The following is a 24205-nucleotide window of genomic DNA, read 5'->3' as shown; positions in this document are numbered from 1 at the left end:
AGCTCTCCGAGTCATTCATGACTTGAGGCTGGGTAGCTGATCTAATGGGAGTGGCAGTGTCCATGTCAGGGATGGAAGGTCCAGATTCTGATGGCTGAATATGAATCGGTTGGTCATTGATGTTGTCTTCTTCAAGCTGTTCCGGTTCGTCTATGTGCCGCAATTTTGTCTGATCAATGTGCCTCCTGCATGTTTGCCCATTAGTGAGCCTGACAATAAGCATCCTGTTAACCTCCTTGGCCGTAGCAGTGCCAGTGACCCACTTGGGGCCTTGACCATAATTTAGTACATACACAGGATCATTAATAGAGATGTCGCATGACACGGCAGTGCGATCATGATACCTCCACTGATATTGACGTCTGTTTTCGACGTGATCATTAAGATCAGGGTGGACAAGCGAGAGCCTGGTCTTGAGACCTCTCTTCATCAACAGTCCAGCTGGGAGGACCCAGGTAAGCAAGCGGGGTCTCGTCCTGTAACTAAGCACTATGCGCGACAAGCGAGTCTGCAAAGAACCGTAAGTTACGCATTTCAGGCTCTGCTTGATGGTTTGGACGGCCCACTCTGCTTGACCATTGGACGCAGGTTTGAATGGTGCTTGTTATATATGTATACTTGTATTTACTCTGTACAGCCACCAGAAGGCTCATCCCCTGGAATCCCAATGGATCCCATAATCCCTTGGGAGCACAGGTATTTAAGGAAGCTTCACAGGTTGGAGAGGCACTCTGGAGACCTGCAATAAAAGACTAAGGTCACACTTTACTTTGAGCTCACAGTGTTCAGTCTGACTCTTTCTCCACATACAACAACTGGTGATGAGATACAGCGAGCGAACCCAAGGATGCAGAGAATAGTGGGCATCCTGGTGAAATTCTTGGAGGGAGATGATTGGGAAACTTTTGTAGCACGACTCAACCAATACTTCATGGCCAATGAGCTAAATGGGGAAGAGAGCGCTGCCAAATGAAGGGCGATCCTCCTCATCATCTGTAGGGCCCCAACGTATGGCCTCATGAAGAATCTGCTCACTCCAGCAAAACCCACGGAGAAATCATACGACGATTTGTGCACACTGGTCCGAGAGCATTTGAACCCACAGTAAAGCGTTCTGATGGCGAGGTACCAGTTCTATACCTACAAAAGGTCTGAAGGCCAAGAAGTGGCTAGTAATGTCGCCAAGCTAAGACGCCTTGCAGGACATTGCAAATTTGAAGGACCTTTGGAGCACATGCTCAGAGACTGTTTCGTACTTGGCATTGGCCACGAAACCATACTTCGCAAACTTTTGACTGTAGAGACCCCAAACTTGAGTAAGGCCATAGCGATAGCCCAGGCGTTCATTGCCACCAGTGACAATATGAAGCAAATCTCTCAGCACACAAGTGCTGCGCCAAATACTGTGAACAAAGTGATGTTGTTTTCGAATTGTAACGTACAGGGCAGGTCACACATACCTGCAGCTACACGTCCGCAGATGTCGAATGGGACACCTCCAACGAGTGTGCAGGCGAGCTGCAAAGCCTGTTAAACCTGCAAATCACCATGTTGCAGAGGAGGACAGATCCACAAAAGATCACGATGAACCAGAGCCTCAGATCGAGGAGGCAGAGGTACATGGGGTGCACACATTCACCATGAATTGTCCCCCAATAATGCTGAATGTTGAACTAAATGGACTCCCGGTGTCAATGGAGCTGGACACGCCCACAAGCCAGTCCATCATGGGGTAAAAGGCTTTTGAAAGGTTGTGGTGCTACAACGCCTCAAGGCCAGTCTTAACTCCAGTTCGCATGAAACTAAGAACTTACATGAAAGAACTGATTCCTGTAATTGGCAGTGCTACCATAAAGGTCTCCTACAATGGAGCGGTGTACAAACTACCACTCTGGGTGGTACCAGGCAATGGTCCCACGCTGCTCGATGCAGGAGCTGGCTGGGAAAGATACGGGAGAACTGGGACAATGTCCGAGTGCTATCGCCCGCTGATGAAACTTCGTGTGCCCAGGTCTTAAACAAATTTTCTTCACTGTTCGAACCAGGCATCGGGAAATTCCAAGGAGCAAAAGTACAGATCCACCTAATTCTGGGGGCACGACCCATCCATCACAAGGTAAGGTCAGTACTATGCATGATGAGAGAAAGGACAGAGATCAAGCTAGACCGGCTGCAAAGACAGGGCATCACTTCCCCCATCGATTTCAATGAGTGGGCTAATCCTATCATCCCAGTCCTCAAGGGAAACGGCACCGTTAGAATCTGTGGCGATTACAAAGTAACTATCAATCCTTTCTCCTTGCAGGACCAATACCCACTACCAAAGGCCGACGACCTCTTTGCAACACTTGCAGGAGGAAAGACGTTCACTAAGCTGGATCTGACTTCAACCTACATGACGCAGGAACTGGAGGAATCATCGAAGGCCCTCACCTGCATCAACACGCACAAAGATCTTTTTGTTTATAACAGATGCCCGTTTGGAATCCGATCGGTGGCAGCGATATTCCAGAGAAACATGGAAAGCTTAGTGAAGTCAGTCCCACACACCATGGTCTTCCAGGACGACATCTTGGTCACAGGTCGGAACACAGTCGAGCATCTGCAGAACCTGGAGGAGGTTTTTAGTGAACTCAACCGCATGGGGCTCAGGTTAACACGCTCGAAGTGCATCTTCCTGGCACCTGAACTGGAGTTCCTGGGAAGGAGAATTGCGGCGGATGGCGTCAGGCCCACTAACGCGAAGACGGAGGCAATCGAGAATGCACCGAGGCCACAGAACATGATGGAGCTGCGGTCATTTCTGGGACTCCTGAACTACTTTGGTAACTTCTTACAGGGTCTCAGCACACTACTAGAACCTCTGCATGTCTTACTACGAAAAGGGGATGAATGGGTTGGGGAAAAAGCCAAGAAAATGCCTTTGTAAAAGCGAGAAAATTGTTATGCTCAAACAAATTGCTTGTGTTGTATGATCCATGTAAGCGTTTGGTACTAGCATATAATGCGTCGTTATATGGCGTCGGGTGTGTATTGCAACAAGCTAATGATTTCTGGAAACTGCAACCGGTTGCTTATGCATCCAGGAGTCTGTCTAAGGCTCAGAAAGTCTACAGCATGATTGAAAAAGAAGTGTTAGCGTATGTCTACAGGGTAAAGAAAATGCATCAATACCTTTTTGGGCTAAAATTCGAATTGGAAACTGACCAGAAGCAACTTATAATCCCTGTTCTCCGAGAGTAAAGGGATAAATACCGACGCATCGGCCCGCATCCAGAGATGGGCGCTCATGTTGTTCACATACAACTACACCATCCGCCACAGGCCAGGCACAGAAAACTGCGGCGATACTCTCAGTAGGCTGCCATTGACCACCACAGGGGTGGAAATGGCGCAGCCCGCGGATCTACCCTTGTTTATGGAAGCATTTGAGAGTGAGCAATCATCCATCACTGCCCGGTAGATCAAAACCTGGACAAGCCAGGACCATTTATTATCTCTAGTCAAAAGCTGTGTGCTTCATGGGAGCTAGTCCAGTGTCCCAGAGGAAATGCAGGAAGAGATAAAGTCGTTTCAGCGGCGCAAAGATGAAATGTCTAAACAGGCAGTCTGCCTTCTGTGGGCCAATAGTGGTCCCGAAGAAGGGCAGAGACACCTTCATCAATGACCTCCACAGTACCCACCCAGGCATCGTAATGATGAAAGTGATAGCCAGATCTCACGTGTGGCGGCCTGGTATCGATGCGGACTTAGAGTCCTGCGGTCACAGATGTAATACATGTTCACAGTTAAGCAATATACCCAGGGAGGCCCGGCTAAGGTTATGGTCTTGGCCCTCCAAACCGTGGTCTAGGGTACAGGTCGACACTGCAGGCCTGTTCTTGGGTAAAATGTTCCTTGTGGTTGTAGATATGTACTCCAAGTGGATTGAATGTGAGATAATGTCGGCTAACACGTCCGCTGCCACTACTGAAAGCCTGCGGGCCTTGTTTGCCACACACGGCCTACCCGATGTCCTGGTAAGCGACAACGGGCCATGTTTTACCAGTGCTGAGTTCAAAGAATTCATGACCCGTAACGGGATCAAACATGTCACATCTGCCCCGTTTAAATCAGCGTCCAATGGTCAGGCAGAGAGAGCAGTGCAAACCATCAAGCAAGGCTTGACGAGGGTAACTGAAGGCTCACTGCAGACTCGCCTATCCTGAGTCCTGCTTAGCTACCGCACGAGACCCCACTCACTCACTGGGATCTCACCTGCTGAACTGCTGATGAAAAGAGGACGAAAGACAAGGCTCTCGTTAGTTCACCCTGATCTACATGAACAGGCAGAGAGCAGGCAGCTTCAACAAAGTGCATCCCATGATAGCGCAAATGTGTCACACGAGATTGAAGTCAATGATCCTGTATTTGTATTAAATTATGGTCAAGATCTCAAGTGGCTTCCCGGCACTGCCGTGGCCAAACAGGGGAGCAGGGTGTTTCGGGTCAAACTTTCAAATGGACTCATTCACCGGAAACACTTGGACCAAATCAAACTCAGATTCATGGATTACCCTGAGCAACCCACCTTGGACCCTACCTTTTTTAATCCCCCAGCATACACACCAGTGGCAACCGGCACCACGGTTGACCACGAAGCAGAATCCATCATCCACAGCAGACCAGCAGGGCCCAACACACCAGGCAGCCCAGCAAGGCCAGCTGTACAGCAGCCCAGCGAGGGCCCAACAAATGATTCAACAACACCAGCTTTCACATCAAGATGATCAACCAGGGCAAGAAGGGCCCCAGATCGACTCACATTGTAAATTGTTACACTATTGACTTTGGGGGGAGTGTTGTTATATGTGTATACTTGTATTTACTCTGTACAGCCACCAGAGGGCCCATCCCCTGGAATCCCAAGGGATCCCATAATCCCTTGGGAGCACAGGTATTTAAGGAGGCTTCACAGGTTGGAGAGGCATGCTGGAGACCTGCAATAAAAGACAAAGGTCACACTTTACTTTGAGCTCACAGTGTTCAGTCTGACTCTTTCTCCATAAACAGTGCTGACCTTACATGTTTGATACTATTGAGTCTGATAAACTCTTGAAACTCCAAACTCGTGAAGCACGATCCGTTGTCGCTCACAACGATGTCGGGCAGACCATGAGTGGCGAACATGGCACGAAGGCTCTCAATGGTGGCTGTGGATGTGCTGGATGGCATGATTACACATTCTATGCATTTGGAATACGCATCCAACACCACCAAAAACTTTTGCCCAGGAAAGGACCCCGATAGTTGATTTGGATCCTCGACCATGGTTTGGATGGCCACGACCACAAACATAGTGGAGAGTGCATTGCTTAACTGCATGCAAGTGTTGCACTGATGCACACATGACTCCAAATTAGAGTCAATGCCAGGCCATCAAACGTGAGACCTGACAATGGCTTTCATCATCACAATACCGCGATGGGTACTGTATAAATACCATACAAATCTCTCCCTGCCTTTCTTGGGCATAACAATACGATTACCCCATAACAAACAATCAAATTGAATGGATAGTTCGTCTTTGCGACGGTTCTAAGGTTTGGTCTCTTCACACACTTCCCTGGGAATGGCCGACCAATCACCACTAAGGACACAACGTTTTACAACTGATAAGATCAGATGGCTGGTCCAGGTCCTAACTTGTTGAGCAGTGACAGGCAACTTTCACTCTCAAAGGCATCCATGACCAACAGTAGGTCTGTGGGCTGTGTCGTTTCCACCTCCGGCGTGGGCAATGGTAAATGGCTCAATACATTGGCACAATTCTCGGTGCCTGGTCTATGACGAATGACAATCATAGGCAGATAATGTCAGCGCCCACCTCTGGATGTGGGACGATGCGTTGGTATTGATACCTCTATGCTCTGAAAACAAAAATATGAGCAGCTTGTGATCGGTTTCAAGCTCGAAATGAAGCCCAAACAGATACTGGTGCATCTTTTTAACCTGATATACGCAGGTTAAACCTTCTTTCTCTACCATGCCGTAGGCTCTTTGTGCTATAGTCGTGCTTCTCAACGCGTACGCAATGAGTTGTAGTTTGCCCGACTCATTGGATTGTTGGAGCACGCAACTAACCTCATGAGATGAAGCAACACAGGCCAATACTAAACATTTGCATGGGTCATAATGTACCAGCAATTTGTTGGAACAAAGCAGATTTCTAGCCATCTCGAAGGCTCTGTCTTGAGATACACCCCAACCCCAGTTGTTGCCTTTTCTGAGCAGCATGTGCAGTGGCTCTAATAATGTGCTCAATTTAGATAAGAAATTACCGAAGTAGTTGAGAAGACCAAGGAACGAACGCAACTCTGTCACATTCTGGGGTTTGGGTGCATTTTTGATGGCCTCTGTTTTCGAGTCTGTAGGCCTGATGCCATCTGCAGCAATCTTCCTTCCCAGGAATTCGACTTCCAGTTTCAGCTTGACCCCACTTTGTCCAGACGACGTAGAACCTCTTCCAGGTTGTGACCAGAATGTCTACTTGGTTCTAGGGACGGACTTCAGTAAAGTCTACATGTTTTTCTGAAATATGGCTGAAGCCAAGCAAATTCCGAAAGGACAGCTGTTGTAAATCAACAGCCCTTTATGCGTATTGATGCACATAAGTTTCTTTGATGATTCGACAAGCTCCTGTGCCATATAGGCCAAAGTCAGATCCAATTTGGTGAATGACTTTCCCCTGGCTAGCTTTGCAAACAGGTCTTCAGCCTTTGGTAACTGGTACTGATCCCGTTTCGAAACTCAGTTGATCGTAACCTTGTAGTCTCCACAAATCCTGACAGTGCCATCACTCTTCAGCACAGGAACACTGGGACTAGCCCATTCGTTAAATTCGACCGGTGAAATGACCCCTTCATGTTGGAGTCTGTCCAGTTCGATTTCGACCTTCTCCCTCATCATGTACGGGACCACCCGGGCTTTGTGATGGATGGGTCTTGCATCTGAGTCCAGGTGGATCTGCACCTTGCATCCCGTGAAGTTGCCGATGCCCGGTTCAAACAGCGAGGGAAACTTGCTCAGCACTTGAGCACATGAAGCTTCATCCACCAATGACAAAGCTTTAATATCATTCCAGTTCCACTTTATTTTTTCAAGCCAACTCCTGCTGAATAGCGTTGGATCATTGCCTGGAATGATCCACAGCAATAGATTATGAACCGTCCTATTGTACGACACCTTGACTGCTGCACTACCAATCACTGGTATGAGCTCTTTGGTGTCGGTAAGCAATTTTGCATTTACTGGACTCAGCTTGGGCTTCACGGCCTTGATGTCCCACAGCTTTTTGAAACTCCTCTGGGTCATAATTGACTGACTCACACCTGTGTCTAATTCCATAGATACACGTTCAATTTTACTTCAATCATTATCGGTTGGCTCTTTGTCAGGAACGAATGTATACTATACACTTCCTCCTCGGATATCTTTGGTTGCATTGCCGGATCTGCTCTGGATCGGTCATCATCATGCACATGGTGTGTCGCAGCACGCTTGCTGAACTGCGGACACATTTGCTGAAGGTGCCCCATTTTCTCACAGCCTTTACAAATATACTGTCTGAAACTGCACTGATGAGGCCGATGATTGTCCCCATAACGCCAACAGGGTGAAATCGGATTCGTGTCCAATGGCGGACTTCGAGCAGTTGCAGGTTTCGCAAATCCAGTCGGGTAGGCCCTGCCAGGTGCAGCTCTGTCAACTGATGACACAATCTGGTGAATAGTACTTGTCGTGGAGTTCCGACTCTGCGAGGATATCTGCTTTGTACTATCGACCGTGGACAGGCAAGCCTGGACGATCGTGACGGCCCTGCTCAGATCCAGCGTCTCCGCAGCCAGCAGCTTCCGTAGGATCACCTCGTGGTTTATACCTATTACAAAGATGTCGCTCAGCATGTCTTCCAATGTGGTTCCAAATTTCCCGGCCCAGCAAGACGTCTCAGGTCGGTAACAAATTCCATCACGTCCTGGCCCTCAGAACGAACATGCTTGTAAAAGCGATATCTCGAGATAATCATGCCTTCTTTGGGTTTGAGATGGTCCCGAATCAGAGCACACAATTCCTCATTGGACGTGCAGGTGAGAGCAGATTCTTTATGAGGCCATAGATTTTTGGACCACAAACTGTGAGGAAAACCGCTCTGCGCCTAACTGCGTCAGCGTCTTCATCCATTTTGTTGGCCACGAAATACTGGTCGAGGCGATCTGTAAAATCCTCCCAGTCTTCTCCAGGAATCACTCCAGGATTCCAACCGTGCTCATTTCTTTTTGTGCGTGAAAGTTCGTATTGCGCCTCGTCGCCAAATGTTTTATATGCAATAACTCAGTAGGCTTAGTACCGTGAACTCAATCAGGTGCGACCTGACTCTACTTTATTAGCTCTCAAAGTGAGGATTAAACATTGAGGCTTTCTTTATATACAAGGTCTGCACGTGTGGATCTGTGACCCAAAGACCTCCGACAGTCGCTCCCCTTGGTGGCAGGTAAACCCAGGCATACATACATTACAGTGGCATACAATAAGAATGGGCTACATTGTAACTAAGTCCAAGTGCATGCAACAGCCAGAGTAAAAGAGCCATTTTGCAATCCAGGTCAAATAGGCTCCCACAGAGTTATATAATGGGTCATTTTAATCCCCCGGGACAGGTGGTGAAGAGGCAGGTAGGAGGTTAAAAATAAAATAATAGGTAACCTGACCTCAACCCGGCCACTTTTAACAGAGGCGGGTCGGGAGATGGGCGACCAATCCGCTCTCAGGAGATGGGTCGGTCATTAAAATCTTTTAAGGAGGCTGTGTGCCTCCATTTTAACTTATTAGTTTTAGTGCATTTAGACCCGGCTTGCCAGGCTCCAGGAAGGCCGGCAGCTGAAGGGAGGTGTGGAGGGCCGGATGGAACAGGGAACTGTTCATAAGCATTGCTTGTGGGCCAGGAGGAGCAGTTGTGCTTCCCCCCCTCCCCCTGGCCCAACAAGTTAACTTGTACAAACACCAGCTCAACCCCTTCCAATCACTTAGACACCCTGATCACTTACCCCTCCCGATAACAGCTCCTCTGCCGATCACTCACCCCTTCCCGATGTTTGCCCCCTCCCATTCACTTACCCCCTCTGTCATATATTTGCTTCATTGTTTATTTGTTTAAGAATTCATAGCAACACATTGCTATTAAGAACCAGTTGGTTTATTAGCAAAGGTTTAACAATCATATTCGGCGGGAGGTTTCCGATGGGGATAAGAGGTTGTACCCTGATCTCTTTCGCCTGGAGATCGTGACGCCATCGCCGTGTACATCGCACCAGTAGCACCCAGCCCCGAACCTTGGTTCCGCCCCCTGCAGCATCGCCAGGCGAAAACACTGCAGCAGACATTCATCGGGAGGCCGGGCGCTTCGGGGGCGATGCTTAAAGGTGAGATGGCCACTGCTGTCATTGTTTTTTTTTCAATCTTTCTCCCCTGCGATCGATCAGCCCAGTCCAATCATCCCCCTTCCCTCCAGTTTGCCTCTTCCCGTCCCAATCACACCCTCCCCTACCTCTGAAACATCCATCCCCTCCCAATCGCACCCGCCGATTGCACCCCTCCCCTCCTGATAGCCCACCCCCTCTGCATTGTCTCCCTCTCTCTCAATTATCTCCTCCCCTCCCAGGACTGACCTCAGGCTAGCTGCCAGTGACACAGTGGCCCAAAATGTACATTCGCTTTGCCTGAAAGCTGCCTGGGGATGCACAGCAGGCGGCATCGTTCACCAGCCTAATTCAAATGACATCAAGGGCCAATACCATGTGTACTGAATATTGAATATTGCATTCCAGGCTGTCCAAATCATCCAGTGTTTTCATAGAGTAAGTACAAAGTAACATAGGAAGAGGAATAGGCCATTCATCCCCTCAAGCCGATTCTGTTTCCTACATTACAACAGTGACTACACCCAAAAGTACTCCATTGGCTGCAAAGAGCTTTTAGACGTCCGGTGGTCATGAAAGGCACTATATAATTGCAAGTCTTTCTTTCCAGCTCTTGCCATATCTTGGCATTTAGTCTGGTTACATCATTATATCACCCCAAGTTTTGTAGATTATGGAAAAAGAGTCAGTTCGGTGTTCGTAACCAGTTGTATCAAAGTTCTGTACGATTTATCTTTCCATTGTGTGGGAATAATAGATTTCAATGTGACTGACGCCACCCATCATGTGAACACAGCAGACAGACTCAACTATATCGGAAGTGCAAACAATTGCCCTTTATATAATTGTAATGTGATACTCGCCAGTGGTATAAAATAACAATACTTTTTTAAATGGCTGGAGTCATTTTAGGGCAAATATTGCATGACAGCAAAGACAGAGAGAAAAAAAAGATTTAGGACCATTAATACTCCCAAGAATCAATAGAAAGCCTAGTCACGAACACATTTTCACTTTGGTTGAATGTTGTATTAAAAATTCTGACCTCCCCGAAGGAAGACGCCATACAGTGCTGAGCTGTTATTGTTATTAGCCTGTCGCCTGGCAACTGGTCCTGCATGATCTACTGCAGATTTAGTATCTGCTGTAGATGGATGAGGGGAACATTTAGAGACCTAATGGGCAGGAAGAGCTCATGTATAGAGAGATCAATAGTGCATCAGCCTAGAAAATAAACTATTAATGGAACCATCCAAAGAAATTCTACTTGAAAGCAAATGTATTATTATTATTAACAGCTACATTATATTGTTAATTTGTAACTTTTTTTTTCTGTGCTCGCCTTTTGTGATTAATAACAAGCATCACTTTGGCAAGGAGATTTTATAATAGGCTGTCCCGTTCCATTGATCTTTTCAGCAATGTGCCGCATTAGTTAAAGGTGGATTGAGTGTGCTGATGTTGGGATGTTATATCAAAGAAAACAGATTTTACAAATGATCTTTTCTCGGTTCTTTTGCCCTCTCTAATTCTCATCCTTCCTCTCCTGAAGGTTCCAATTCATACTGGGAAGCAGTTCCATGGGTGTTAGGTACCATCCTGTACCTCATTCAACTGGTCGTTCTTCATGTGTGAACCGAGATACTGAGCCTCAACAGGCTATTTGATCAGCGGAGGAGGACGAAACTACATTGCAACCAAGCCCACTTCTGTCTCCACTTTCCAATCGGGGTCAAGAGCAGGATTCTGTCTGATTTTTGTTTGCCTTTAGTGAAAGAAAAAAGAAAAAAAGACTTGCATTTATATAGCATCTTTTATGACCATCGGATATCTCAAAGCGTTTTACAGCCAATTAAGTACTTGTTGAAGTGTATTCACTGTCATAATGTAGGAAATGCGGCAACCAATTTGCACACAGCAAGCTCCCACAAACAGCAACACCATAATGACCAGATAATCTGTTTTTCTTATGTTGATTGAGGGATAAATATTGGCCAGGACATCAGGGATAACTCCCCTGCTCTTCTTCAAAATAATGCCAAGGGATCTTTTATGCTCACCTGAGAGAGCAGGCAGGGCCTCAGTTTAACGTCTCATCCAAAAGTCATCATCATAGGCAGACCCTCAGAATCGAGGAAGACTTGCTTCCACTCTTTACATGAGTTCTTAGGTGGCTGAATAGTCCAATATGAGAACCACAGACTCTATCACAGGTGGACAGATAATCGTTGAGGGGAGGGGTGGTTGGGACTGGTTTGCCGCACGCTGTTTCTGCTGCCTGTGCTTGATTTCTGCATGCTCTCAACGACGAGACTCGAAGTGCTCAGCACCCTCCCGGATACAATTCCTCCGCTTAGGGCGGTCTTTGGCCAGGGACTCCCAGGTGTCAGTGGGGATGTTGCACTTTATCAGAGAGGCTTTGAGGGTGTCCTTGTAATGTTTCTGCTACCTACCTTTGGCTCGGTTGCCGTGAAGGAGTTCTGAGTAGAGTGCTTGCTTTGGGAGTCTTGTATCTGGCATGCGAACTATGTGGCCTGCCCAGCGGAGCTGATCAAGTGTGGTCAGTGCTTCAATGCTGGGGATGTTGGCCTGGTCGAGGACACTAATGTTGGTGCATCTGTCCTCCCAGGGGTTTTATTGGATCTTGCGGAGACATCGTTGGTGGTATTTCTGCAGTGACTTGAGGTGTCTACTGTACATGGTCCATGTTTCTGAGCCATACAGGAAGGCGGGTATCACTACAGCCCTGTAGACCATGAGCTTGGTGGCAGTTTTAAGGGCCTGGTCTTCAAACACTCTTTTCCTCAGGCGGCCAAAGGCTGCACTGGTGCATTGGAGGTGGTGTTGGATCTCGTCGTCAGTGGCTGCTCTTGTTGATAGGAGGCTCCTGAGATAAGGGAAGTGGTCCACATTGTTCAGGGCCGCGCTGTGGATCTTGATGAATGGGGGGCAGTGCTGTGCGATGAGGAGAGGCTGATGGAGGACCTTTGTCTTACGGATGTTTAACATAAGGCCCATGCTTTCGTACGCCTCAGTAAATATGTCGACTATGTCATGGAATTCTGTCTCTGTATGTGCGCAGACGCAGGCATCGTCCGCATACTGTAGCTCGACGACAGAGGTTGGGGTGGTCTTGGACCTGGCCTGGAGATGCCGAAGGTTGAACAGGTTCCCACTGATTCGGTCGTTTAGTTCCACTCCATGAGATGGAGCATGGCAGCGAGGAAGATTGAGAAGAGGGATGGGGTGATGACACAGCCCTGCTTGACCCCGGTCCGGACATGGATTGGGACTGTGATGGATCCGTTGTTAAGGATCACGGCTTGCATGTTGTTGTGGAGCAGTCGGAGGATGGTGACGTACTTTTGGGGGCATCTGAAATGGAGGAGGATGCTCCATAGACCATCGCGGTTGACAGTATCAAAGGCCTTTGTAAGGTCAAAGAAGGCCGTGTATAAGAGCTGGCACTGTTCCCTGCATTTTTCCTCCAGCTGTCACGCTGCAAAAATCAACACCTTGTTTCACCTGAGGGACAAATGCAAGGCATCGTGGCAACACCCTCGCTCCAAACACTGGCACCTGCTAGACTATGTCATCATCTGAGCCAGGGATCGCAAGGATGTGTGCATCACTCGCGCCATGACAGGAGCTGACGACTGTTGGATGGACCACCGCCTAATCCAAACCATCATTGACATCAACATAACCCAAAAGCGGAGGGGGCAGCAGAAGCAGTGCCGCAAAAAAGTCAATGCCGGAGCACTTAAGGATCCAGCTAAGAAAGCCCTATACTGTCAGCGCCTCACAGCTAACCTGGCGTGTCTTGATGACCCCCAGACCACAGCGCTTGGTCTTCCCTCCAGGCCTCCACAACCAGTGCCTGCAAAGAGACTCTCGGTCATTCAACCAGGAAACACCAGTACTGGTTTGATGAGAATGACCAGGAGATTCAAGAGCTAATAGATCGTAAGCGCAGGCAGGGCATTTCTGAGCCTTAAACAACAACCCAATTCTGGAGCAGCAAAACAGCATTACAGATGGCTCAAGGCTGAGGTCCAACAAAAAATCCAGGACCTAAAGCACAGGTGGTGGATGGAGAAAGCATAAGAGATACAATAGCTGGCCAACAGCCACGATGTGCGAGGATTCTTCATCGCAGTCAAGTCCACCTACAGTCCAAACACACAAGGTCCCACCCCACTGATGGCCAAGAACGGGGAAACCCTCATCCAAAAGACGGCTCCTCTGACAGTGCAGTGCTCCTTCAGTACTGCATTGGAGTGTCAGCCTACATTGATGTGCTAAAGTCCCTGAAGTCCCTGGAGTGGGACTTGAACCCACAACCTTCTGACTCAGAAGCAAGTGTTCTACCCACTTTTTAAATAATTATTTATTCACCATTAAAAACAGTTACAACATCGAGATCATTCTATTGTATCATACAAATCCTTTCCACCAATTGCACAGCCATTCCTCCAACACATATTAACATCAAAACCTGATGATTAATTTGTCTCCCGTAACATATATTAATCAACTGTACTTATTGATCATAACCAAACCTTCCGAACTCTGTCTAGGATATCCTCAGCCCAAAAAGTTTCTTGCAGGCACAACAGGTCCGTGCCTTTAAAAAACTGCAACAACTGCTGCAATTTCTTCTACCCCCACATCCCCCTCAGTCTGTTCATATTAATCGAGAACAATGTAATCATGGCTCCTAATAAAGGAAGTGTGCCTGATAAACCCCCCATCATTTAATCTCTGGCTCTTCCCTCCTCTCATGCTACTTGCCAACTTTTCGGGCAGCTGTTGCTTTCTCCTGCAGCCTCCGGTGCTTTTTCAATACCTGTTTGAACCTTCCCTGCTGTTTCAGCCTCTTCCTTACATTAGGTTTAGGCTGAGGAGCTGCCCCTTCTCCCACCTTCTTCCCCTCACTAACCTTTCCATTTCCACATGATGCCACCCCATCACCCACTTCCATGTCCCCTTCCCCCTCTGACTCCTCACTCTTGAGCTCTTCTGTAATCTCCCATCCCTGCTCCCCGTCAGATACATAATCTCACTGAGAGAGTCTTCCTGCTATCATGGTTTCTCCAACAGTGCCGCTCCCTTCGGCCTCATCTCCACTGCTGACCCTTGCTCCCCATTTCTTCGCTCTCTGGGACGATGGCGCGCCTTCACCTATCTTGCTCCATTTTGCCGTCTTTGTCTCCCGGCTCCTGTTCTGCTACCCCTTTAAGGCTCCTGCCTCTTGCATCCTCTCCTTGTCTTACCCCCTCCTATTCCTCATCTCGTCTTTCTTTTGAGTACTTACACTTCATCATCATCATCATAGGCAGTCCCTCGAAATCGAGGAAGACTTGCTTCCACTCTAAAAGTGTGTTCTCAGGTGGCTGTACAGTCCAATACTGGAATCACAGTCTCTGTTACAGATGGGCCAGACAGAGGTTGAAGGAAAGGGTGGATGGGGAGCCTGGTTTGCCGCATACTCCTTCCGTTGTCTGCGCTTGATTTCTGCATGCTCTCGCTGACGAAACTCGAGGTGCTCAGCGCCCTCCCGGATGCTCTTCCTCCATTTTGGGCAGCCTTGGGCCAAGGGTTCCCAGGTGCCACTGGGGATGTTGCACCTTTTCAAGGAGGCTTTGAGGGTGTCCTTGAAACATTTCCTCTGCCCACCTGGGGCTCGCTTGCTGTGTAGGAGTTCCAAGTAGAGCGCTTGCATGGGGAATCTCGTGTCGGGCGTGCGAACAATGTGGCTCACCCAATGGAGCTGGTTCACCATGGTCAATGCTTCAATACTGGGGATATTGGCCTGAGCGAGAGCACTGACGTTGGTGCGTCTATCCTCCCAGTGGATTTGCAGCATCTTGCTGTGATATATTTGCAGCCATACTCTGTACCAGGCATTGTAGCATGTAATTACATGTAATAGCCAATAGATGGGGAAAGCCAGGCAGGCACACATTACTGCACTTCATGCTGCCTCCCTATATAAAGCAGGCGCCCCCTGCAGTCGTCACTTTTGGAGTTTACATTAAACGTAAAGGTCACAAGGTGATCAGCTCCAGCATGGGCCACGTGTGATTTATTATATTGATAAGCATATGTATCATTTGCGGAGACAGCTCTGGTGGTACTTCTCCAGCGTTTTGATATGCCTGCTGTATATAGTCCACGTCTCTGAGCCATATAGGAAGTGAGGTATCACTACTGCCCTGCAGACCATAAGCTTGGTGCCCGATTTGAAGTCCTGGTCTTCAAACACTGTCTTTCTCAGGTGACTGAAGGCTGCGATGGCACAATGGAGGTGTTGTTGGACCTCGTTGTCGATGTCTGCCCTTGTTGATAGTAGGCTCCCGAGGTGTGAAAAATGTTCCACGTTGTCCAAGGCCAAGCCGTGGATTTTGCTGACTGGGGGGCAGTGCTGTGTGGCGGAGTTAGGATGGTGGAGGACCTTTGTCTTACGGATGTTTAGCCTAAGGCACATGCTTTCGTATGCCTCGGTGAAGGTGTTGACAATGGCTTGGAGTTTGGCATCTGCGTGTGCGCAGACGCAAGCATCTTCCATTTACTGTAGTTCAATGACAGAGGATGGGATGACCTTGGATCCAGCCTTGAGGCGGCAAAGGTTGAACAGGTTTCCATTGGTTCTATAGTTTAGTTCCACTCCAGCGGGGAGCTTGTTGAGCGTGAGATGGAGCATTGCAGCAAGGAAGATTGAGAAAAGCGTCGGTGCGAAGACACAGACCTATTTGACCCCGGTTCAGACGTGGATTGGGTCTGTGGTGGATGCATTGGTCAGCATCACGGCCTGCATGTCATCATGGAGCAGGTGGAGGATGGTGATAAACCTTTGGGGGCAGCCAAAACGGAGGAGGACGCTCCATAGTCCCTCACGGTTGACAGTGTCAAAGGCCTTTGTGAGGTCAAAGAAGGCCATGTACATGGGTTGATGCTGTTCCCTGCATTTCTTTTGTTGTTGTTGCACGGTGAAGATCATGTCCGTTGTACCCCTTAGTGGACGGAATCCGCATTGTGACTCTGGGAGGAGCTCTTCAGCCACAGGGAGAAGACGATCGAGGAGGATTCTTGAAATGACTTTCCCAGTGGCCGACAGCAGGGACTTGTCCCCTTTTTTGAAGATGGTCACGATTACGGCATCTCTGAGTTCTCCTGGCATGCTCTCCTCCTTCCAGACAAGAGAGATGAGATCATGCATTCGTGCCAATAGTGCTTCTCAGGCATACTTTACTGTCTCGGCAGGTATTCCATCTGCTCCTGATGCCTTGTTGTAGTTGAGCCAACAGATGGCCTTTTATAGCTTGTGCCGGGCTGGAGTTGTGTTGGCATGGTGGCGGTAGCATGCTGCTGGATGGAGTTGAGGACACTCGCGTCGAAGGCAGAAGCTCGGTTAAGGAGATCTTCGAAGTGCTCCTTCCAGTAGGCCCTGACTGCCTCGGTGTCCTTGATGAGTGTCTCTCCATTTTTGACCAGCAGTGGGGTGGGGCCTTGGGTGCTTGGGCCGTAGGTGGACTTGACTGCGCTGAAGAAACCTCGCTCGTCATAGTTGTCGACCAACTGCTAGAGCTCCTGTGTTTTCTCCACCCACCAACTATTCTCTAGATTGCGGCTTTTTTCTTGGTCCTCGGCCTTCAGCCGTCTGTAGAGCTGGTTTGCAGCTCTCAAATTGGGTTACACTTACCCTATACCCTGCTCCCACCTCCACTGCCCCCACTGACACCCGATTTTCTAGGGAGAGCCGAGGCGTATTAAGGCTCGACTCTGCCCTTGACCTCGCTGCCCTCTGCTGTCTTTGTCCTTTTCCACCATACATGCTGTGGCTTCTGTTATGTCTTGAATAAAGAATCTGACCAGATACTGTAAGCTTAAAGTAATGTGTGACCGTAGTCCTTTACTACAGGTCTTCAGAGTGCCTCTCCAGCCTGTGAGGCCTCCTTATGTACAGGTGCTCCCAAGAGGTTGTGGGATCCCTTAGGTCTCCAGGGGATGAGCCCTCTGGTGATTAAACAAGGTATTTATAGGTTTAAATATATAACAACACTACCTCCCAAAGTCAATAGTGTAACTATTTACAATGTGAGTCAATCTGGGGCCTTCCTTTCCCTGGTTGATCGTCTCGGTGCAAATGCTGGTTTTCGTGAGTCGTTTGTTGGGCCCTCGCTGGGCTGCTGCGCAGCTGGCCTTGCCGGGCTGCTGGGTGTGGTGAGTCCTGCTGGGCTGCTGCAGGGGATGGGTTCTGCTTCGTGGTCAGCCGCTGGGTTGGTTGCCACTTGTGTGTGTGTTGGGGGGTTGAAAAATGTAGAGTCTATTGTGGGTTGTTCTGGATAGTCCGTGAATCTGAGTTTTGTTTGGTCCAAGTGTTTTCTGCAGGTGAGTCCATTTGAAAGTTTGACCAGAAACACTCTACTCCCATCTTTGGCCACGACAGTGCCGGGAAACCACTTGGGACCTTGTCCATAGTTCAACACAAATACAGGATCATTAATCTCGATTTTGCGTGACACATTTGCGTGATCATTATATGTATTCTGTTGAAGCCGCCTGCTCTCTACCTGTTCGTGTAGATCAGGGTGGATTAACGAGAGCCTCATCTTAAGTGCCCTTTTCATGAGCAGTTCAGCGGAGGGAACCCCAGTGAGCGAGTGGGGTCTTGTGCGGTAACTAAGCAGGACTCGGGATAGGTGAGTCTGCAGTGAGCCTTCAGTTACCCTTTTCAAGCTCTGCTTGATTGTTTGCACTGTTCTCTCTGCCTGACCATTGGGCGCTGGTTTAAACGGGGCACATGTGACATGTTTGATCCCATTGTGGGTCATGAACTCTTTGAACTCGGCACTGGTGAAGCACGACCCATTGTCACTCACAAGGACATCAGGCAGGCCGTGCGTGGCAAACATGGCCCGCAGGCTTTCAATGGTGGCAGTGGACGTGCTTGCCGACATAATTTCACATTCAATACATTTGGAGTACGCATCTACAACCACACGGAACATTTTTCCCAAGAAAGGGCCTGCATAGTCGACATGGACCCTGGATGATGGTTTGGAGGGCCAGGACCATAAAGTTAGTGGCGCCTCCATGGGTGCATTGCTTAACTGTGAACATGTGTTACATTGGTGCATGCAGGACTCTAAGTCCGCATTGATACTGGGCCACCACACATGGGATCTGGCTATCGCTTTGATCATTACAATGCCTGGGTGGGCACTGTGGAGGTCACTAATGAAAGTGTCCCTGCTCTTTTTTGGCACCACTACCCGATTACCCTATAGGAGGCAGTCTGCCTGTATAGACATTTCATCTCTGCGCCACTGGTACGGCTTTATTTCTTCCTGAATCTCTAACGGGACACTGGGCCAAATCCCATGGAGCACACAGTTTTTTTACTAAGGACAGTAAGGGGTCCTGGCTCGTCCAGGTTCTAATCTGTCGGGCGGTAACAGGTGATTGCTCACTCTCGAGTGCTTCCATTACCATAACTAAATTTGCGATCTGTGCCATCTTGACCCCTGTGGGGGCAATGGCAGCCTACTGTGAGCATCAGCACAGTTTTCTGTGCCTGGCCTGTGGCGGATAGCATAGTTATATGCGGACAACATGAGCGCCCATCTCTCGATGCGGGCCGATGCATTCGTATTTATCCCCTTACTTTCAGAAAAGAGGGATATAAGTGGCTTATGGTCGGTTTCCAATTCAACTTTGAGTCAAAACAGATATTGATGCATTTTCTTTACCCCATGAACACACGCTAATGCTTCTTTTTCGATCATACTGTAGATCTTCTCAGACTTAGACAGACTTCTGGATGCATAAGCAACCGGCTGCAATTTCCCGACACCGTATGACGACGCATCACATGCTCGTACCAAACGCTTACATGGATCATCCAACAGAAGTAATTTGTTTGAGCATAACAGTTTCCTAGCTCTCTCAAAGGCATTTTCTTCGCTTTTACCCCATATCCATTTAGGCAGTAAAGAGTGCAGTGGTTCTAACTGTGTGCTAAGACCCGGTAAGAAGTTACCAAAGTAGTTCAGGTGTCCTAGAAACGACCACAGCCCCGTCACATTCTGTGGTCTCAGAGCGTTCTTGATTGCCTCCATCTTCGAATCAGTGGGCCTGATACCGTCCGTCACAATTCTTCTCCCCAGGAACTCCATTTCAGGCGCCAGGAAAATGCACTTCGAGCATTTTAACCTGAGCCCCACACGATTAAGCCGACTAAGGACCTCCTCCAGGTTCTGCAGTTGCTCGACGGTGTCCCGACCTGCAACCAAGATGTCGTCCTGGAAGACCACGGTGCGCAGGACTGAATTCAGCAAGCTTTCCATGTTCCTCTGGATATCGCCGCGGCTGATCAAATCCCAAATGGGCATCTGTTATACATGAGGAGACATTAGTGCATGTTGATGCAGGTGAGACCCTTCGATGATTCCTCTAGCTCCTGCGTCATGTAGGCCGAGGTCAAGTCCAGCTTCGTAAATGTTTTTCCACCTGCCAGCGTCGTGAATAGGTCATCTGCCTTTGGTAGCGGGTATTGATCCTGCAGGGAGAAATGATTGAGAGTTACTTTGTAATCAACACAGATTCTAATGGTGCCAGATCCTTGAGGACGGGAACAATCGGACTGGCCAACTCATGGAATTCGATCGGCAAAATTATGCCCTCTCGTTGAAGCCGGTCCAGCTCGATCGCCACCCTCTCTCTCATCATGTACGGTACCGCTCTCGCCTTGTGATGGATGGGTCGTGCACGCGGAATCAAGTGGATCTGCACTTTTGCTCCTTGGAACTTCCCGATGCCCGGTTCGAACAGCGAGGGGAACTTATTTAGGACCTGGGCACATGAAGTGTCGTCGATGGACGAGAGTGCTCGGATGTCGTCCCAGTTCCAAATGATCTTTCCCAGCCAGCTCCTGCCGAACAGCGTGGGGCCATCGCCCGGTACCACCCAGAGTGGAAAATTGTGCACCGCTCCATCGTAGGAGACCTTTACGGTAGCACCGATAATTACGGGAATCAGTTCCTTTGTGTACATTCTCAGTTTAGTATGAATGGGTGTCAGGACTGGCCTTGAGGCCTTGCTGCTCCACAATTTATCAAAAGTCTTTTTTGCTCGTTATGGACTGGCTCGTGCCCGTGTTCAGCTCCATTGACACCGGGAGTCCATTTAATTCAACCTTCAGCATTATTGGGGGACACTTTGTGGTAAATGTGTGCACCCCATATACCTCTGCCTACTCAGTCTGAGGCTCTGGTTCATCATGATCCACCATGGATCTGTCCTCCTCTGTAACATGGTGATTTGCAGGATTAGCAGGGTTTGTAGCTAGCCTTCACATACATTGGAGGTGTCCCATTGTTCCACAGCCCTTGCAAATGTATCCTTTGAAGCAGCATGAATGAAAAAGATGATCACCTCCACAGTGCCAACAAGGTATGAATGGCTTGCATTCACCACCTTTGATGGTGGACTCAGACATCTGTGGACGTGCAGCTGCAGGTATGTGAGTCCTGTCCTATACGTTACAATTCAAAAACAATTTTACTTTGTTCACAGTATTTGCAGCAGCACTCGTGTGCTCAGAGATTTGTTTGGTATTGTCACTGGTGGCGATGAACGCCTGGGCTATCACTATGGCTTTACTCAAGGTTGGGGTCTCTGCAGTCAAAAGCCACTTCATGGCAAATGCCAAGTACAAAGAATTCCCTGAGCATGTGCTCCAAGTGTCCTTCAAATTCACAATGTCCTGCAAGGCGTGTTAGCACGGTGACGTAGCTCGCCACTTCCTGGCCTTCAGTCCTCTTGTACATATAGAACCGGTACCTCGCCATCAGAATGCTTTCGTTCGGGTTTAGTTGCTCCCGGACCAGTGTGCACAAATCATTGTACGACTTCTCTCTGGGTTTCGCTGGAGCGAGCAGATTTTTCATGAGGCCATACGTTGGTGCCCCGCAAACGATGAGGAGGATCGTTCTTTGTTTGGCAGCGTTCGCTTCTCCTTCCAGTTCGTTGGCCACAAAGCATTGGTCGAGTCATTTCACGAAGGTTTCCCAATCATCTCCCTCCCAAAATTTCTCCAGGATGCCCACGGTTCTCTGCATTGTTGCAGTGGGGTTCGTCATCTGTATCTCGTCGCCAGTTGTTATGTCTTGATTAAAGAATCGGACCAGATATTGTAAGCTTAAAGTAATGTGTGACTGCAGTCCATTATTACCGGTCTCCAGAGTGCCTCTCCAGCCTGTGAGGCCTCCTTATGTACAGGTGCTCCCAAGGGATTGAGGGATCCCTTGGGACTCCAGGGGATGAGCCGTCTGGTGGTTAAACAAGGTACTTAAAGGTTTACATACAAAACAATTTCCACCATCTCCATCTTGATCTCTGCTCTGCAATTTTCTGCTTCATCTTGCGTTCTTTTCTCTTTAAGTTCAGCGGCTGTGTTCTCCACCTGCTCCGCTTCTCCGGCCAGTCCACTCACACCTCCTGCACCTTCTCTCATCTCCTTGTCACGCAAGGGGCTTCCTTCTGCCTCACACTCTCAGTGGGTGGGGCCTGTATGACATACCCCACAGCTCTCCGCCTTGCAGCTCCAAGCAATGTGTCGGGACTCGTCGCTGTTATAATAGTACAGATCTGGACAGCTTTTTACAAGATGGTCTTGTCCAAGACAACAATAGCAAACCTTCACCTGGTTATCATGCAGTACCTGAAAGTACTGCACTTCTTCCATTGTTTCAAATTTCATGCTGGAGGGTAATGATTTCAAACCCTCTCGGAACAACACCTTTACATAACCGGTTCCATCTGCTACCCGCATTCCTGGACAGTATCTTCTCTTTATTCCCAAGCAAATTTTAATGTCCCCGACTCCAACTTTTTTATTAGCAATTTTGGGCTAGATTTTCCACTTTTTTTGCATGTTTAACCTCCACTTAACGTCCATTTTATCGCAGAAATTACATATAACGCCCATATAGCGCCCATTTAGCCAGAAAATGGAAACTGACGGGCATTTTCGGCAACTTATCGCCGAGCGTTACTTTCCCCATGTGCATAATGCCAGGAACAAATAATACCACCCGCCCACTTTTTTGGGGCGGAATCATCAGAATGGGCAAAACCAACGCCCATAATATCGCCCAGCGTTAGTTTCCACACGGAATTAATGCTGAGATTCAATAATACTGCCCGCCCACTTTTTTTTGTTGTAAAATCACATTTGCCGAAACTAGCGACCATGAGATTGCCCAGCGTCACTTTCACCACCTCGCACACATTTCGCCCACAATATCGCTCGCACAAAAAACCATCCAGAAAAAGTGGAACTAACTGGAACGAATCACAGTGTTGTGGACCCATGTTCTACATCACATGTCGCATCCTTTAAAAGGCTGCTGTGCCTCAACCTCGGGGGAGGTTGGGTGTACTCTGGAGGTGATGTGAACATCTGTACAAACATCTTGACCATAATGTGACTGATTGGAATTTAGTAGGTGTCTTCGTCGGGACATTCATTCTTTGAGATCAATCGGTGGAAAACAGAGAGCTATTGCAATGGAGCCTGTCCTTTCTCACCCTCTCTTGATGATCAATTACATGCTGCAGACTCGAGATGGCTGAAGTTACGCCCCACAGCATTATGTGCCTAATGTAAGACGTGCCAGACTGATGAGGAGGACCAGACGTTACACTCCCCGCAAGTACAGAGACAAGCGGTCTTACCTCGACTTGCCCGACATCACCTGCCTTCGGAGACTGCGCTTCCACAAAGAGTTTATCACTGAGGTATGCTAGCTCATAAGGAAAGATCTGCAACCTGCCAGCACCATCAGTACTGCACTGTCCATCGAGGTCAAAATCACTGTGGCACTGTCGTTCTACGTGATCGGTTCTTTTCAGGCCTCAGCTGGCGACATTTGCGGTCTGTCTCAGCATGCCACACATTGCTGCATTAGACAGGTGACTGAAGCCCTTTACGCATGCAGGATGGACTTTATCAGCTTCCCTATGACGGGGAGGCACAGACTGAAAGGGCTCTAGGATTCTCCAGAATTGCAAACTTCCCCAAGGTGCAGAGAGCAATAGACTGTACGCACATCACGATGCGTGCACCTTTTCAGGATGCAGAGGTTTTCAGGAACCGCAAGGGATTCCACTCCCTGAATGTACAACTCGTTGTCGACCACCAGCAAATTATAACGGTAGTGAATGCTAAATTTCCGGGCAGCATCCATGATGCTCACATCCTGCATGAGAGCACTGTATCTGACTTGTTTAACAATCAGCCACAAGGTCAGTGCTGGATGCTTGGTGATAAAGGATATGGCCTTGCCACCGGACTAATGACCCCCCTGTGTAACACCCGCACCGAAGCCGAGAAGCGATACACCGAGAGCCACAGCGCCACTCGCAAAATCGTGGAGAAAACCATTGGAGAGCTTAAGCAGCGCTTTAGATGCCTGGACCACTCAGGAGGCAAGCTCCAATACCACTCTGAGCAGGTAGCTCAATTCGTGGTGGTGTGCTGCATGCTGCACAACTTGGCTATCAGGAGGGGACAAGAATTGCCTGAAGAGTCTGACAGTCACCTCACCAGAGAGAGGAAGAGGAGGACAAAGAGGTGGATGCTGACATTGGGCCAGGCAATCAGGCCGACGCTGAAGCCATGCCCTCGCCCCCCTGAAAGGGCCCATGGTGGCATGGTAGCTGCAAGAGCCTTACATCAGGAG

The 24205-nt window shown here is 48.7% G+C and overlaps 1 long non-coding RNA gene across 1 annotated transcript in view; it reads left to right on the top strand.

Moving 5' to 3' along the window:
• The window catches only part of LOC139245111 (uncharacterized), a 56841-nt gene extending 43925 nt beyond the window's left edge, over nucleotides 1-12916 (top strand). Inside the window, exon 4 of the long non-coding RNA XR_011589929.1 lies at nucleotides 11008-12916. This is a non-coding gene — a long non-coding RNA (uncharacterized lncRNA). The remainder of the gene's footprint in view (nucleotides 1-11007) is intronic.
• The last annotated feature ends 11289 nt before the right edge of the window (nucleotides 12917-24205 follow it).

The sequence above is a fragment of the Pristiophorus japonicus genome, chromosome 1, assembly GCF_044704955.1.
Source record: "Pristiophorus japonicus isolate sPriJap1 chromosome 1, sPriJap1.hap1, whole genome shotgun sequence".
Taxonomy (NCBI): domain Eukaryota; kingdom Metazoa; phylum Chordata; class Chondrichthyes; family Pristiophoridae; genus Pristiophorus; species Pristiophorus japonicus.
Note: the sequence above shows the minus strand (reverse complement) of the source record. Positions and strands in the feature narration are given on the sequence as shown.